Source organism: Vespa crabro, chromosome 21, assembly GCF_910589235.1.
Source record: "Vespa crabro chromosome 21, iyVesCrab1.2, whole genome shotgun sequence".
Lineage (NCBI taxonomy): Eukaryota > Metazoa > Arthropoda > Insecta > Hymenoptera > Vespidae > Vespa > Vespa crabro.
In genome coordinates, this window is record NC_060975.1 from 628,639 (window position 1) to 646,267 (window position 17,629).

Consider the following 17,629-nt stretch of genomic DNA (forward strand, 5'->3'; position numbering starts at 1 on the left):
CTAGGCTATGAATCGGCGTTTGGCAATGCGTTGTCTTTGTCGTCGTCGTCGTCGTCGTCGTCGTCCGCAAGCGGCAAGTTTAGTAATTATTTAGCTAAATTGCGAAACGGTTGTACGCGACATCGTTCCTGCAACATGTGTTTGAAACTGGGGAAAAATTTTTGAATTAATGCCCCGGGCCATTAATTACGTTTATGAGTCGAAATTGTTCCCGGGGCGTCGGGAATTTATGTAAATGGAAATCTACGAATCTAGGCGACGTTGTTTGGGGAAGGTAAAGGAATTTGTAGAAACATCGTAGAACATAATCAACGATACGAAAGATTTTTCGAACGAACGTAACGTCAAACCTTGACGCGATAATATCCTGGAGGCTTTATAGATATGTAAAAATCTCAGATCGATAAGAAGAGGGAGGGTAAGGGTTGGGGGAAAGAGAGAAAGAGAGATATTCTATCATATTGAAAAGCATTCGTAGTAATTACTTGTGCTTTATTTTCGTCGTCAGCTCGCAGCGTTTCGATATCGTCGTCGTATTAAGAACGTTTCGCGAGCTTTAAAGCACCCGCGTAAATTGAAAATCTCTGGTGTTCGTATCGCGAACTGGCGTGTCAGGATGGTAGCTTCGAAACGGTTCCCGCGTTTGTTTTTCCGCTCTCTACTCTGGTCGCCTTCGCCTCGCGTTGTTGGCCTCAGGCAAGACGTACATATACGTACGTATCCTACGTTCGTAGAATTACGTTCGTGAACGTTTTAACGTATGTTTATAACGTCTATACGTATAACGCCGTTATACGTAGGTATCAGCTGTTTAATTAATTCTACGTCTCGCACAAATGAAATGGAGAAATATAATACGCGATCTGACAGGTGCGCACGAGAACGGAAGGCCCTCCTCTGCTTTTTAAAAAGCATCGCGAAAAGCCCTTCGAGCGTCGACAACGCGCCAGTTACGTTGCGAATCCGATGTTTTCCTTTTACTTCCACGTTCCACTTCCTCTCTCTCTCTCTCTCTCTCTCTCTCTCGCTTCTTTTTCCCGTCGACCATCCGTCCGAGCCATCCACGTCGATCCCTTTTTACCCTCTTTTTCCCTGTCTTGCAAACTATTTTGCTTTTCGGAACTTTGTTCGAGCTTTCAACTCGAGAGGGAGAGAGAGAGAGAGAGAGAGAGAGGCGAAATATTCTTCATCATTTCCTTTTTAAACAGAGATCGCGCGTACATCTATACGATTTAAAAAATAATCTATATTTAACGTTCGAACAAATCGACCAGAGAGAAATAGAGAAAGAAAGAGGGAGAGAGAGAGAGAGAGAGAGAGAGAGACGCATAATTTTCTAGAAGCGAATCGTCCAATAAGAAGAAGAGGAACGGAGAAGGTTAATTTATACGATCACTGTCCGATCAAAAGAGAAAGAGAAAGAGAGGAATTAAATTTAGTATGCCGTTTCGCTTGGAACGTGGACGTTCGTTCCTTTTTTTTCTCGCAGCTTTCCTCTCTCTCTCCTTCTCTCGTACGAGCCAGAGTTTAGCTTTCGATCCTTCCAATCGTGCTTTCCCTTCGGCCACCAATTTCCTTTTATCTCCGTTTACCTCGGACCAACACGTACTACGGATTGCATTTTTAATTCAGATCGCCGGCTTGCTTGCTACGAGACCACAGACCGATCACTCTTCCTTTTTTCTTCCACCTCCTCTCCCTTTTCCTTCTTTTTTTATTCGTCTCTCCTTTTTCTTCTCTCCTTTTACGATCCGTTCTCGTCTACCGTTTGAAACGGTAAGGTTGCATCCTGATCGCTATTGCTAGCTTGTATTGCTTTCCGAGAGACTAATCTATCCGTCTACCCTTTGAATTGATAGCCTTCTCGTGACTACTCATCTTGCGTTCTCTCGAATATCTCCATTTAACTGTTCTTGGTATTCTGTATGATCGTCCAACTGATATATATATATATATATATATATATATATATATATATATACATCATAAAGATTACGATTAACATTTATTATCATGCATTTACGCGATGTCTTAATAATAATTGTAAGAACGATACGTGTGACATAACGTTATTTATTTTTCTTTTTCTTTTTTTTTTTCTTTTTTCTTCTCTTGACAACGATATAATAGCTACTAGAAAAGTATGAAATTTGGCCTAAACGATTCGTCCAACTCGCGAAACGACCTGCAGTTTGCATAGCTCTCGTTTTCTCGTTCGTTCGTTCGTTAGTTCGTTCGTTCGTTCGTTCGTTCGTTCGTTCGGTCGGTCGGTCGTTCGTTCGTTCGTTCGTTCGTTCGTAGAATATCCGCGGGCTATGCGAGCGAATATATCGCGATACACACCGGCTTTATTAGTGCGCGGCTATAAATCAGCAAACGGATCTATTTTGAACCGTTCCATGATTTTCGTGCCAGCTAAAGCGGATATAAATTTGCGGTCGGGATTGTGATATCGCGAACGATCCGATTTGGCAGGGAGCTTCGCGCGAGATAAAAGGCTCTCGCGTTTGAAGTGCCAACGAGACGAGAATATTGTTACGTTTTCTCAAAGAAATTTTAAAGCTAATCGAATATCGGCGAATTCACTTTTATCTCTTTATTTCATTATCGTCTTTTTTTTCTTTTTCTTTTCTTTTTTTTTTTTTTATCTTATCGCCAAGATCGATTCAAATTCTATTTGGCGATACGATACCTCAAAGAAAGTATCTCTATGGTTAAACCTGTAAATGACGATTATCGCAGAACGATAGAATGTGTAGCTTCATTAAAATGAAAAAAAAAAGAAAAAAATAAGATAAAAAAACGCACGTGTTTTAACGTCATCCAAATATCTTTAAGGTAGAAAAATTGATATATTAAAAGGAAGAAATGTATTAAAAATGGAAAAAAAAGAGAAAAAAAAAGAAAAAAAAAAGCAGAGAATAGACGAAGGTTTCTATTCATTGACGTTTTTCGATGGGGTAGTACGACACGTTCGGCACAGAAATTAGCGTTACCAGTCCGACGTTGGTTAACGATGGAGGGGCTCGCGTTCGCGAGGGTGACCAAGCGGATGGCTTCCATATACGTATATCGACGGGTTCGCATCGATTATATGCTCGATTAATTCGCGAGCGACCCTCTGCGTCGACCACTCGCTCCGTTCGCTCGTTCGCATGGATTTGGCACACACGATCGATTCGATGTCTTCTAAACGCCTGTCCTATCGTTTACTTACACCTTAAATATGCCATCATAAACCAGCTCGTACTTTCATATACGGCTGCTGTAGATAGATCCGTACGAATTAACGTTATTGAAAAACGTCATGATCTTTTATTCATAAATCGTATCGATTGATTCTATTTCTTGAAAAATCTTATAAATTCTTTCTATCACTATTCTTTTTAATCCTTATCATTCGAAACATTTAACCCATTTTCTATGTATAAAAATACATATGAATATCTGATATAGAATTAAAAAAAAGTAGGCCGCAAGACGCGAAGACGTCGTAAGGCAGAATTCAGTCGTTTTGAATTATTAAAAGAATAGATTGGAAATATAAATGACTTGGTTAATAAGTCGCGTTTCCATCCAATGTTTTTACTCTACGATCGATCTTCGTTTTTTTTTTTCCTTCGATGATAAAATGTATAACTAAATATCCGAATGTATGCAAAAATGAAAAGATATTTTTTCAAACTTTTGATATATTCCAAAGAATACATGAAAAATATCGATAACTTTAATAACGATTGGTTAACCTTAGAAGGAGTAAAAAGATGTATAGAGTTAGATATTGTAAAGCGAATCGATAGATGGCCAACGATGGATCGATCAGTCATGATCAATGAGAAGCGTTTCGATTGGTGGTAGTAGGCATCTACTCTAAGTACTAGTTAGAGAGAGAGAGAGAGAGAGAGAGAGGAGCGAGGGAGCAAGAGAAATCTGATGTTCCTACCGATGGTCGATGTATGCCGGCTATTCCGAAGGGCCGAAGCAGTTCCGGGTGCCGTGCGTTACACGAAGGGATGGATTTGGATTTGAAGGGTGGCTGCCAGGTCGGCGAAGGACGCCGGGTGGCGAGGTGCCGTAGAGGGGTGGTTAAGGGGGAGGAAGTGGAGAAGGCCAGGAGAGCCAGAGGATCGGAGGTTGGTTGAGCAATTAGCGAGCCGTCAGTGGCACAGTAGCTGACAGGGGCCATACAACCTACCTACCTCCGCAGTTATCCTCTCCCTCTCTCTATCTCTCTCTCTCTCTCTCTCTCTCTCTCTCTCTCTCTCTCTCTCTCTCTCTCCATCTGTTTCTCCCTCTCTCTCCCTCTCTTTCTCTTTCTCCTGCGTTCCAGAAACGCACGCCTTGCTCCGCACAATCTGACTCGACTGGCTCGAAGGATCGCTTCGCGTTACCCATAATTAGAATGTTCACCGGCCACGGTTATGCCATTACTACTCGTTATTATCGGCTCTTCAAAAGCGCTTTGCCGTCAATCCAAAGCTCACCAGGTAGCCGATTGAACCCCCGTTCGTCGGGCCTTCGTGCGACCACCGTTACCAGTACGAACGCATACGTAAAGCGTGCCTTTGCCTGATTTCTCTTCCTCTCTCTCTCTCTCTCTCTCTCTCTCTCTCTCTCTCTCTCTCTCTCTCTCTCTCTCTCTCTCTCTCTCTCTCCATCAACCTCGTGGTACGGCTGAACAGTTAAAAGGACTTTCTACTTACACCTGCCCATGTCAAGTCTCTTTAAATGGCCGATTCGATCTTTTTGGTTTTATTAATACGCGAAGGAATAAAATTGAAATAGTTTCAAAGGAAAGGAAAAATTCATTAAACCTATCGATATCGTTTTCGGTGATCAAACTTGCGTTTAATTTAGTTTTGTTATAGATAGGAACTCGGATGACAGGTGTCGGTATTCTATTATTTTAAAAAGTCCAATGTTCCGTGACACCGGAAATTCGATTCGAGGATAAATTTTGTAGATGAGAATGACACGTTTAGATTTCACAAAATTGTCTTGTCGTAAGTGTCATATATCGTCAATAATCAATTTTTCCAAACAGTTCTGGATGGATCGTTGTATCAAGATGCATTAAGTTTTTCTTTCATTTCATTTTCGCATCAGAAAAATCATCTCTCGAATGGTTAAACACCGTATAAATATATATCTGGACAGTGATACTGGTTAGTGGAAACATATCCACGAATATATCTCGTCTCTTTATTAAAACGATTCGTACGAACGTGTGCGGATTCACTAGGGAAAGTATCGATCGGCGTTCGATAGTACTTTCGACGCGAAGTAATTTAGGGTGAGCCGAGCTTTCTACGTTTAACGTAGGCTCGACGTAGTATAGCCCGTTTCTGTAGGTAGCAGCTAGTATCGTTCGGTAAGTGGTCAAGGGGTAGCAAATGCAATTATAATTTTAATTTCGAAGGTATTTAATAAAGGGATGACGTCATGCATGCCGGCTGTAGAGAACCCTCCAGCTCTTCTCTTCAGCCTGCCCCATACGGTCTCTTCGCGGAAGACTAATTAAGCAGGTTACCGTGCATTTTTCCGTTTGCGTCGATTCACAGATTTTTCCTCTTGGGACTAAACACGAAAAGTTTATTAGACGAAATAAAAACGAGCTCGGTCCTTTTGAGGGACCGAGGATTAGATTAAATGATTCAACGAATTTAACGAATTATGACGATCGCTCATGGATCCGATCGATTGTATCAGCTCAAAGTATATCAAAATTCGTCGATAACGGAGAGAGAACGTCGAACGAAACCAACGAAAATGTTGAAATCGTCGTTTCGGTTTTGTGAGTAGAAAGGTGGCAATGGTGGTAGTAGTGCCATCGGTCTCTACAACCAGAGGGAATAATTAAGTTATCGTTTTATCTCCGTATCGGGGTCCGCATCCAGACCGAAAGCCGCATACAGGCCGTTCTAGCGACGATTCCCTCTGTTTCTCATTCCCTCTCTCCCGCCTCTCTCTCTCTCTCTCTCTCTCTCTGTCTCTTTTAAATCCCGCTCACCTCGCCATCATCTCGTTCTCTTTTTGCCATCGCGATCGGTCGACGTCACGGCGAGCCGCGCGTTTCGGTCAATTTGCGGCCGAGTTGGACGGACACTCGCGATTCAATTATATCGACAACGAAGTTTGCTCGGATGAAATGCCGAAAGGCTGAAAATCAATCCGGGGGTGCGATCGTTTTAATGGGGACAGGCACCACGTGCCGTGGCCATTACATACGCTCACCCTCTCCCCTCTCTCTCCCCCTGTATTTCTCTCTTTCTCTCTCTCTCTCTCTCTCTCCCTCCCTCTCTCTCTTCGGTCCCGTTTTTCACCCTCAAAGCGATCTCGCAGCCGTTGCCACGCGGTACTTATATGTACAGACCGTTCAAAAAGTAGTTGTGAGGTACATTGTATGTCATCCTAATTTAGTTTAATTCGAGAGAATGGATTCGATGGGGTATGGGCAAAAGAGAATCTAAATTGAAGACGAATAATTAAATAAAGGGAAACGAATGTGAGAGAATAGAACGGAGAGAGCGCTATTGCTTGTATTTTGTGGCGGAGCGATCACGGAGTCGCGGGTTGGCGGCTAGCCATGCAACGACCCTAATTGATCGCGGTGCCGGGCACACAACGTCAAAGAGGTGCCCCGTTTGAATCCGCTTTTACGGACGACCATGTTAGCGCGGCCGTTGCGGCTTCCTGCCTGGGCAGTAACGGCTTCATATTTCCACGCTGGAAACAAGAACGGGCCGATCGAAAAGCCGAGAGTGTGCGGTAGGCAACCGAAAGAGAGAAAGAGCCAGAGAGAATGGCGAAGAGAGAGAGAGAGAGAGAGAGAGAGAGATGTGGTAGAGGGAAGGGTAGAGATCGGGGGAGGGGAGGGGTGGCAACGGGGGGATCGGGGGTGCGAGCTAACATTTAACTCGATCTCTTCTCTTCTCCGGGAAATATACGCGCTTCCGAGAGTCGATCGATCGATAGTGGTTGAACGCGCGAGTGCCGTTGTGCGAGGCGTGCTGCGCTACGATCGGATTATCCATCATCAATCGGCACGTAATCGAGCTCTTTTAGCCCCCTTTTCCGGATGTTTAATAACACGGGCCAGCTGGTTCGCACGTGGTGACGCCAACGACGACGCCGTCGCCGACGACGACGACGACGACGACGACGACGACGACGACGACGACGACGATGACGTGAACGTGAACGTGATCGTGAAAGTGAACGAATAAGAGAATGCTGATGGTGGTGATGGTGTATATAACGGGGTGAAGGGATTCAACGAAGCAGTAGGGAGGGGAAGTTGCATATGAGCGATTGCCACGCACACGCACACACATACACACACACACACGGCTTGTAACGCCGGCCGTGGCGGCGGCATTTACGTTAATTAAATTTCCCCAGCCCGTAGGACCGATCCTCCACCTCTTCCTCCTCCTCCTCCTCACTTTCAGTCCTCCCATATAGCCTCTACACTGGCCCCAGCATCAATCATTGCGCGCAGCAGCCTCACTAGCCTGTGGACCCTCATACTCCCACTGTCTTCTCTCTCTCTCTCTCTCTCTCTCTCTCTCTCTCTCTCTCTTTTTCTCTCTTCGGCATAGAGGAGTACGCCACGGAGGATCGAGTCACGAGGGACTGTTTAAAATTGCCATACCCCAGCAATCAGCCGCGAGACGAGCCACGACCGATTCGCCAACCAACACCTTCCACGCGTCTGTTCGTGACGTGTGTCGCTCAAAAGCAACCCCCATACCACCGCCATTCCGCTTCTTTCTTTTTTATTTTTTTTTGCCCCGTCTTCCCCCCCCCCCTCCCTCCGCCCTCTCTGTTTCTCCCTCTCTCTTTCCCTTTCTATCTTCCTCTCTTTTTTTGATCAATGAATTTCGGGTTAACTGCAGCCATGCACTACCGAATATTACAGACTCTCGTTTGCTGCGGGATGCCTTGATTTCGATCCTCGCTACTTTCAGATAAAAGGATCGCGACCGATTGAGAAAGAGCGTGATTGGATCGAACGAGGAGTGCTCCGTCCGAATTTTTCAACGTAATAGCACGGTGGCGCTCGTCGTTAATTGCTGCACGAACGAATTTAAAGCTCCGTCGCGTTTCCGCGCGAAAAGAAACGTTTACCCGTTCTCTTTCTCTCTCCCCAACCCGTTTTTTTTTTCTTTACCCCCTTTCCCACACTTCGATTTTATCGTAGCGACGTTTCCGAACGGAACGAACCGAGATAGATAGATTTCTTTCTTTATTTCTTTCTCGATGGACCCGCGAGAGTTCGTTCTCGCAATCTCGTAATCGACTTTGCGAAACAATTCTATAATCCCTTAAACCTAATTAGGAGAGAGCGAGCCCACCCACTTTTCCTTCTCTTCCCTTCTCCTCGCTCGAACTCGACTTAACTCCAAGCTACAAACAAGAACAATATCTTCCTTCGTGGAACGGCCAACTTCGTTACCCTGGCGTCTTCTCCTTTTCAAGAGAGTGAGAGGGAGAGAGAGAAGGGGAGAAAAAGAAGAGAACCAGAACAGACTGTGCTCTCGTTATCGAAGACAGCCGTGGGAGGATAGGAAAACAAGATCTTTCCTTCTTCTTCTTCTTCTTCTTCTTCTTCTTCTTATTTTTCTTCGAGAGAATCGCCAGAGGCTGCCCAATGTAATCGCTTGTAAAAATGTAATAAAGGATCAAAGCTCTACGAAAGAGAAACGGATATCGCGACGATTCTATCGAGATAAACGATTCGACGTCGTTACAACTTCTCCTTCTTCTTCTCCATTTTGAGTCAACGTTTCGTTTCGTTTCGTTTCTTTCTTTTCCTTTGCTCGTTGTCCTTAAAAGTCGTACGTTTTATATTACACCGCGACATCGGAAACTCTCGTCCGGCATTCTGTAGCTCTCGAAGGAGAACCTTCGTTCTTTCAATCCCAAGGATGAAAAAGAGAGAGAAAGAAAGAGAAGGGGTATAAGAGGGAAAGAGGGACACATGGTTACGCGTCCAGAGGAAAGTATGAACTCAGGTATGCGGGATATATACACATATCTTCTCCCGACGACAAGCCGAGAAGTTGAAGACGCTCGAAGGCACCCTCAACCCTGAAGCAACGTCTCCCCTCCCACGAAAGAACGCTCGTCCGACTGGAATATTTCATATTTGCTTATCAAAGGTAGCGCTTTGTGTGCAGTTTATATTAAATCACAGCATGGCCATGGTATAACGTCGATAAGACAGACAGATGTCTTTGTACTCTTTTATCGTCGCATCTTGAAACGAAAATAAGAATCGTCCATCTTATTGAACACGTCGAACGTAATGTTGTTCTTCCTTTCGCTTTGATTTTTCTTATTTTTCTTATTTATCCATTTACTTGCATGCATTTATATAAATAATTTAAACGATTCTCCCTTTTTTATACGACCGATTCGTTAGGAAATAATTGTTATATCTCTTACTTTCGTTTAGACGATTTCCTACAGACGATTTAATCGTCAGGTCAATTTATTTTTAATCCGATTTAATTGTTCGTATCTCTATGAGACGGCAATAGTTTCTAAATCACAAACATTGCATATGTGATCGTTGGTGACGATAGTTTCTAGCGGTCCGATGCAGAAGTGGAGTGCAATCAGGACCGATTTATCGTATCACTTTATCACCGATTCGGTATTCCGAACGAAATGCTGTAACGCCGAGCGAAATAATCGCGTTACGATGTTAATGGCCCGATAATTGGAATTTATAAACTCACTTTTTCGCCTATCCACCGGTTCCCTCGCTGGCCCTCATTTTCTAATTTCGATGATATTACCGATAATTTCATTTATCGGCCAAACGACCGGCGAGAACTTTCGCCGATGTTATATTCGCGTCATTACGTACGTTATAACGTATTAATTCGACGCGTTATACTTTTGAAGATTCGTAAAGAGATCTTTGTCGTTTTGCGTCCGTTCGACGACTCTATCTCATTTCTTTTTTTCTCTCTCTCCCTTTTCCTCTTCTTCATCTTTTTTTCTTTCTTTCCGGAATCTCGCAACAACACTCCCCTCTTTGCTATTCTCTTCAGTTAAATTCAACAGCATTCCTTCTAAATATATATACATATTACTCTAGCGAACAGTCGTGCGAGAGAAAATATAACGGAAATCAACTCGGACGAAGTCGCTTGGAATTAATGAATGAAATCAAATCAGTCCCGTTTGTTGATTTGCCATTGATGGCTCGGCGGTGGTTCGAGAGGAAAGAGCGGCTGATGGCTGCTGAGAGAGAGGGAAAGAGAGAGAAAGAGAAAGAGATAGGCAGATAGAAAAGGGAGAAGGGGGTGGTGGTGGTGGCGGTGGTGTTGGTGGTGGTGGCGATAGTGGTGGTGGTAGTGGTGGTGGTGGTGGTGAAGGGTTGGAAACGAAGAGGGGTCCGTCCGTTGGAAATTCCGGTCGATATGATGCACACACCCGGATCCCGACAGCGTTATTACGTCGAGTGCTATTAAGACTTCCAATTAGTTCGATGTACCGGCGAGCAAGCTCTCGGTACGTTTCGTTCGGGAAAATCGCCGGAAAATCGGCCGATCATTTGTAATTTCACGAGGGAAAATGTGTATGCCCGGCATCGATGAGAATCCGTCACTCTTTTTGACTTCTCTCTTTCTCTCTCTCTCTCTCTCTCTCTATATATATATATGTATGTATGTATATATCTTTCTTTCTATACACGTCTATTTTTCTCCAATATTTATTCAATTAGAAAAATCAAATAAGGCCCGTCAAATTGGTCACTTTCATCTTCCTCGATTAAAAGGTATTCTAATGAAATTTTCAAGAGCATTTAACCGCGACATGTGAATTTGGATCTACATCGAATTGATTATCGAATTGGTTAAAACTTATTTATACGAACAATTTTCGTTTCGCAATTAATAATGATAGAAAGAAGAATATCTCTACGTACGTAGGTATTGTTAGAACGCTATTCCGAACGTTTATTCTTAAATCTCTCTCTTTCACCAAAGAAAGGAGGACAAGAAGGACTTATCTCGGGATCTTGAGGAAAACAAAGATCGTATCACGATGGAGGGGCGTCGTCGTCGTCGTCGTCGTCGTCGTCGTCGTCGTCGTCGCATCGAGCGAAGGCATCGAAGCGTGATGGCGTCGCGTCAGAAAGCAACACATCGATAATGCCCTTTACTCCCGTAGGAATCTATTCGAGAAGCTTATCTCATTTATTACCTGCCTTCTCCCCTCTCCTCCTACATCTCCAACCATTTTGCTCTCGTTCGACGCTTATTTTATAACCCAATGACACGGCTCGAGACCAGATAAAGGACGAAGTAACGTCTTTGTTTTCGTTGCTACGTCTTATAGACAAACCTTCCCCCTCTCTTCCTTCCTCCTTGCTCTCTCTCTCTCCTTTTCTCTCTCACTCTTCTCTTCTATTCTCTTTTCCTCTTTCCACTTCTTTCGACAATCGCCGCGAAACGATGGCCAAGGGAATGGCTAAAGATAAGCGTCGTACCTATTCGATTCTTATCGTATCGATCGACGTTTCAGATTTCGTAGAGTTTAATAATAATTCAGATTTCTTTGTTATTTAAGATTGAATTTATCGAGGACGTAAACACATATCGATTATCTTGACCAAGATAAATTGACGATTGTAAAATATAATACGAAGAATATTTTCAATTGACGTATCAATAATAAAAGGAGAGAGAGAGAGAGAGAGAGAGAGAGAGAGAGAGAGAACAAAGATGAACCAGTCTCACGTCGTAGATAGATGAAAGTTCAAGGTCGTTTTGTATCCGAGAAAGGAGGTTGTGCCTTGGAAGAGAATAGGTAGTTGTTACCGAGCACGAAGCGCCGTCGGAGACTGTTGGCTAGATAAGGCTTGGGCATAAACGTCCGCAGATAACAGGGTAGTTTGCACCCCCGTTGTGGACAGTTAGCCTTAAACGAGAGACCAAGAAGAGAGGAGAGACGTTTTGGGCGAGAGCTGGGCGGGGAAGGATTGGAAGGAAACAGGAATGTGTTAAGGGCCTTTTGTCGTTGCCCTCCTCCCTCTTCTCTCCTCTCGTCTTCTTCCACTGATTCAGTTTCACTTGGTAGCTCAAGATATGTAATATTTCTCAACCACGAATCTTCTTCTTTTTCTTTTTATGTATCCTATCTCGTTTCGAGTTATTACTCTTTCTTTTTTTTTTTTTCTTTTTTCTCTTTTATTTTCTTTTTCGTTCTTTTTCCCTTAGATCATCTTGCAAAAAGTGATTCTTGACTACTTCATGAATATCACGAGCTAAAAGAAAAAGAAAAAGAGAAAAGGGAATCGTAAAAATGGTCAATGGCGAAAGTCGAAAGCATCGCAAAGCAATTTTTCAGAGGGCGTAGCGCGAAGCAGAAAAATTCCGTCGTGCCGTTCTAAATTCCGCTTATCTAACGGGTTTCGACAGTAATGTGCCGGCGTATTATGTAGAACCGAGCTGGCAGAGCCATCCCTTTTACGTGGGAGGCCACGAGCAAGAGCGCTGCCGTTTAGCGTCAGATAGCGGAAACGTATGAGGGACGGGGCGAAACCGTCCTTATCTTAAGGGTAGCTACTCAATAGCTAGGCACAAACGAAACTTCCCTCTCCTTCTATATTTTCCTACTATTCCCATTCTCTGGCTACCTCTCATTCCCATCATTTACTTCTCTATAAATCTATATACGATGTCGCGCCCAAAAGAAAATAACGAAGTAAGCATGTATAAACGTTCCGATCAAATTTATTCAACGAAATATAAGTATATTTATGGTTTCTTTTTTTTTTTTTTCCTTTTCTTTCATAGCCCCATAATGGATATAGCAATATCCATTAATCGACGATAGTCACAGGATTGTGTCGTTACGAATCATTTTTATAATTAGTATCATCGTTGAAATCTTTCCTAGCGTATATAGAGAAATTACGATGGCATATGGGATATTTCGAAACACCTTGCGTATCGAGAAACACGCGCATAATTTAATACATAAGTCTGCTGCGGTATAGGAGAACACGATAGGGAGAGAGAGAGAAAGAGAGAGGGGGGAGAGGGAAGGTCTATGGGGCGTTCAGGGTTACTTATACTTCAGTGAGAAGAGAAGGGGGATGTGTGTGTAATGTGCAGGAGTGCCTCGGGGTAGGTGCTTGCGGTAAATCTAATAACGTTGTAATGCTGTTACCGCCCCGACAACTCCTCTCCCTCTCACCACCCTTCTCTCTGTCTCTCTGCCTCTCAAAGTTGTCCCGTAAGTTTCTGCCGTGTGCCTGTTGGCTCCGACTACCGTGCCAGGAATTCCTAACATTTGTGTACTATTTCAGTTGGCGTACGATGCGACGTGGGACCGATGAGAATAAAAGTGCGCGCCTGCGTGTATTCGTGAAAGAGAAATAAACGAAGAAATGGAACCGATGAAACGTCGTTCGAAGAAATCTTTCATCGATGGATGAATCAATGCTCGGTAAGTCGTCTTATCATGGTTATCATCTCGACGCGAGATGATAGCACAATGAGAATATAATACAAATCGTTAGTAGTAATTCACCGATATTTAATGGTAATCGCGTAGAAAACTCTTTGATGATATTTTGTTGGATCGTTTAAACGATCGTTTACTTGAAATTCGCAAAATCTTTCGACGAATCCCCTTGATTATTTTGTTTGTTAGACGATCGCCTATCGTCATATTGGAAAAACGGGGGGGGGGGTGGGGATAAGGGGGGAAAGAAAAGAAAAAAGAACTGAGAAAGTTTATAAATTTATCGTTATTACAGAATATGCGTTTGTTTTCTCGCGATGAAACGTCTTTGCCGATGGGTGGGCAACAGGTAGCAGCAGAGAGACCTAGCAGATCGATCGCCGCGATAAAAGAACGCGGCTCGAAATTTGGCTCCTCTTCCATGCTGAACCACCACCACCACCTCCCTCTCTAGCTCTCTCCACAAATTTGACGCGATCCAACCTCTATCTCTCTGCCTCCTATCTCTTTTACTTCTACGTCGTTCCAGCACGTCGCACGTTGTTAGAGCCACGTAGATATATGTCACGAGCCAAGGTAAGCTCTCACAGTCACCCGAGGGTGTTCTGCAAACTATGCTCGCGAAAAGTTCAACACAACTTCATAACATCGGTGTTCCGAGGGTGAATCGAGGAGAGGGAGAGAGAAGAGAGGAGACGGTTCGGTTGAAGGAGAAAAGGAGCAGGGGGGAAAATTTGTTCTAGCGTGAGCTTACATGGGTTTCGTTAAGTACATAGGTGTTTGGGAGTAGTTAGCTCTATCCTACCCGGCTCCGTGGAACGTTCCCTACGTACATATAACTTGAGACGTCCTATCGTATGCCCTTCCTCTTCCTTCTCTTTCGTGGTATAAGAACTCGGCTCTTGGCTTAACGCGTGGATCGATTTTTTCGTATTATCGTTAAAAATCGAATTTTACTCCTTCCTAATATTCCCTCGGAGAACGAAAATTACTTCCTCCTCTCCCCACCCCCTATCGCTTCCCCTTTTTCGTATTTATCGGGTCTCGATATATTTTTCCCGTCCGCGAAATCCATTTGACCCAAATGGGATAAAAATCCCATCCCTCGTTCGTCGTTCTCTCGTTCCTCTTCTCCCTATTCCTCTATTTTCCATAGCCACTCATTCTCCTTTTTCCCTCCTCTCATCTATCTCGTTATTCTCGCGGTCTCGGTAGCGACTCGCGGAGATAAAAATCAGTAATTAGCCGGGACCATTATGGCGGACTGTTTGAAAAATTAGCGAGTACCGGGGTAACCGCCCCTCTGGGCATAATCCCGCATTGGTAGTGGCGCGTAGCCGGTGCTCGTTCAAACGCGTCTACCAACCTGTCTCTGATTTATACGGGTTTGCTATTAATTACCATCTGACTGTTCTATCGCGCTACCACAGAAACCAGGAATGCATAGCTTTATTTTCTCCCTTTACTACTCGGTGCTTGGATTACTACTTCGAATTGGCCTCGAGGTTTTCGCGCGTTAATTTTTACGTGTCATCGTTTTAGAAGGACGAGACAAGAACGATCTAATAAAAGATTTCCCTTACATTTCTTTGTTTGTTTGTTTTTTTTTTTCTTTTTTTTTTTTTTTAAGACGAACAATAAGCCAGAGATATCTAGGGTAGATTTTTGATAAAAGCGAAAAAAGCGGGAAGGAACGCAAGTCTCGGTTGAAAATTTGACGCAACTTGCTCGTTCGCGTGCCCCCGTTTTATTTTACACGTAGCAAAAGAATTCGAGCCACTGCGCCCGAGCCGAAAATTCCGGACGGATTTTCCGTCGGTCGGTTCTGTTGTTTCGGTCTCCGGCTAACCCAGCCTCAGCGGACTGCAACGCAATTAAATTAAATGCTTCGGATTAATTGTTCGAAAGCAGTTAAATTAGTTGCGTTTGTTTTGTCCGATTTTTGCGCAATCTCGCTGCGGAATGTGCGAGACGCGCGCACCGAGGGAATTTCGTTACCCGTTGCACACCTCCCCACTTCCTCTCTTTCTCTCTCTTTCTCGCTCTTCCACGTCTCGCGGTATTATCGAATGCGTATAAAAGCGTATTCGCGTTGTTTCCGCACGATGAAAATACATTTGCGATCGCAAACCCCCTTTCTTTCAAATTGCACGACGAAAATCCTTCTGGTATCAATTTATTTCGATCTTGAGGATAGTCCATCTTTAAATACTTTTAAACGATACCTCTCAAAAATAATATTTAAAAATATCCATTGAAAAATTAATCTATCTCGTCGAATTATATATTGCGATTGATCAAATGCAAAAAAGAAAAAAGAAAAGATAAAAATGTAACTATATTCATTCACGTTGCTATTAAACGTATAAGTAGTATTAAATGTTATTAAGGACGAAGTATATCTTTGACGAAGAATACGCCTAGAATCCAAGACGTCGTCCAATCTCGAGGAGGCGCATCCACGAGCCAATAGGAGGGAAGGGTAATCCGAGAGGCAATACTCTAGGTGGGCGCATCCTGGAGCATCCTCCTGCATATTCGGCGCCGACGCCGAGCCACGACTCTTGAGTCGCATTGCTCGGATTCTATCTGGATGCTGGATGCATCTATGAGGAAACCTCGGCTGGCCTCGCTCTATCTGGATACTACTAGACTACCTCGAGATTGCACGAGTAAACGTGCACGCTAGACATGGTTAGACTGGCATCCGGCCGCAACCTCTCGACCTCATCGCGAAGCACGCATTGCGAGCCACGGCTTTCCAGCTTCTCCTACCACCCACTCCTCGTCTCTCCCCCTCTCTCCTTCATTTCGCGAGACATTCGAGACATAACAGACTGAGAGATATGCATCATTAGCTTACTTGGATACCTCGATGAGACTTCTAACCACACACTCTGCGATCCCTCGATATGGATTAATTTTAGTTAATCAAGTTCCATTGTATTATTACGGAACAGGGAAGTGCAAACACGTTTCGATGTTACGGAGAAATGGTTTCCCTTTCATTATTATTATTACTATACTACTCCGCAAAGAATGAATAGATACGAGAGATTAAGAATAGAAAGGACTAGATTTGCATATATACATATACATATATATATATATATATATATATATATATATATATATATATATTCTGAGACATAAGATAACCAAAAAGAACTCGGTACGAGGCTCTTTAAATTCACGACGAAAGAGAGATATACCTGGTACTAGTGTTGGAACAGTGCGCATAAAAGAAAGAGGAAGGAAGAGGGAGAGAAAGGAAGAGTGGGAGGGAAAAAAAAGAGGAAAGACTCGAGTAAGAGGTGGACGTCGCGAATAGGACGATACGCGTTCGTGCGGTCGTTCGTTCGGCCGCATTCCCGGCGCCGAAATTGCATACCTTCCCGTACGAGTATCCATGCTATACGTATACGTAGAATACGTAGGTGGAAACAAACGAATAGGGTTGTCGAGTATCGTAGAGAGGGTACGTAGGATGAGAGAGAGAGAGAGAGAGAGAGAAAGAGGAATCCTAGTCGGATGTATACTGAAAGAGGGAAAGAGAGAGAGAAAGAGAGAGAGAGAGAGAGAGAGAGGAAGAGGGAGGTTCGAGGGTGGATGTAGTGGATCGCTCGGACGTCCGACGCCGAGGGTTTGGGAAGCGTAATCGCTTTGGCCCCTCTACTAACCCCCTCTCGCCCATACCCTAGCTCGCTCGCTATTTATTGCCCGCACTCGGCCGGTTCACAACATAAATATGTTACACCTATGGCCACACCTATGCCCGCTAGCCACCCAAAATTCTTCCTCTCTGTACGAAACAAACGGACCGTGCAAAGATTCGTCCGATCGTGGAAGGGTTTAAACGGGGATCCCCTCTCTTTCTCTTTCTCTTACGGCTTCTCCCCGGTTATATTTCTTCTCGTATTTCTTTCTTTTCTTTTTTTTTTTCTTTTTTTTCTTTTTTCTTTTTTTTTTTTTTTTTTTATTTCTTTTTTCTCTCTTCTTCTTTTTTCTTCTCCCCTATTTCCTTGCCTTCTCTACATCCCTCTCTCCCTTCATTCTTCATTTAACATTCTTATTCTTAGAACATATCGAACGTTTCCTTCGCGGGAAAATGTATGATCTTTACCATAGCAAAGTGTTA

At 43.6% G+C, this 17,629-nt stretch overlaps 1 protein-coding gene and 1 long non-coding RNA gene across 2 annotated transcripts in view; one reads left to right on the forward strand and one right to left on the reverse strand.

Annotated features, from left to right (window-relative positions):
- Window positions 1–17,629, forward strand: part of LOC124431391 — a 122,913-nt gene that overhangs the window by 66,256 nt on the left and 39,028 nt on the right. The window contains exon 3 of the long non-coding RNA XR_006943985.1: window positions 13,334–13,473. This is a non-coding gene — a long non-coding RNA (uncharacterized LOC124431391). The remainder of the gene's footprint in view (window positions 1–13,333; window positions 13,474–17,629) is intronic.
- Window positions 1–17,629, reverse strand: part of LOC124431386 (LIM domain only protein 3-like) — a 69,662-nt gene that overhangs the window by 50,743 nt on the left and 1,290 nt on the right. The gene's annotated exons all lie outside the window — the stretch shown is intronic.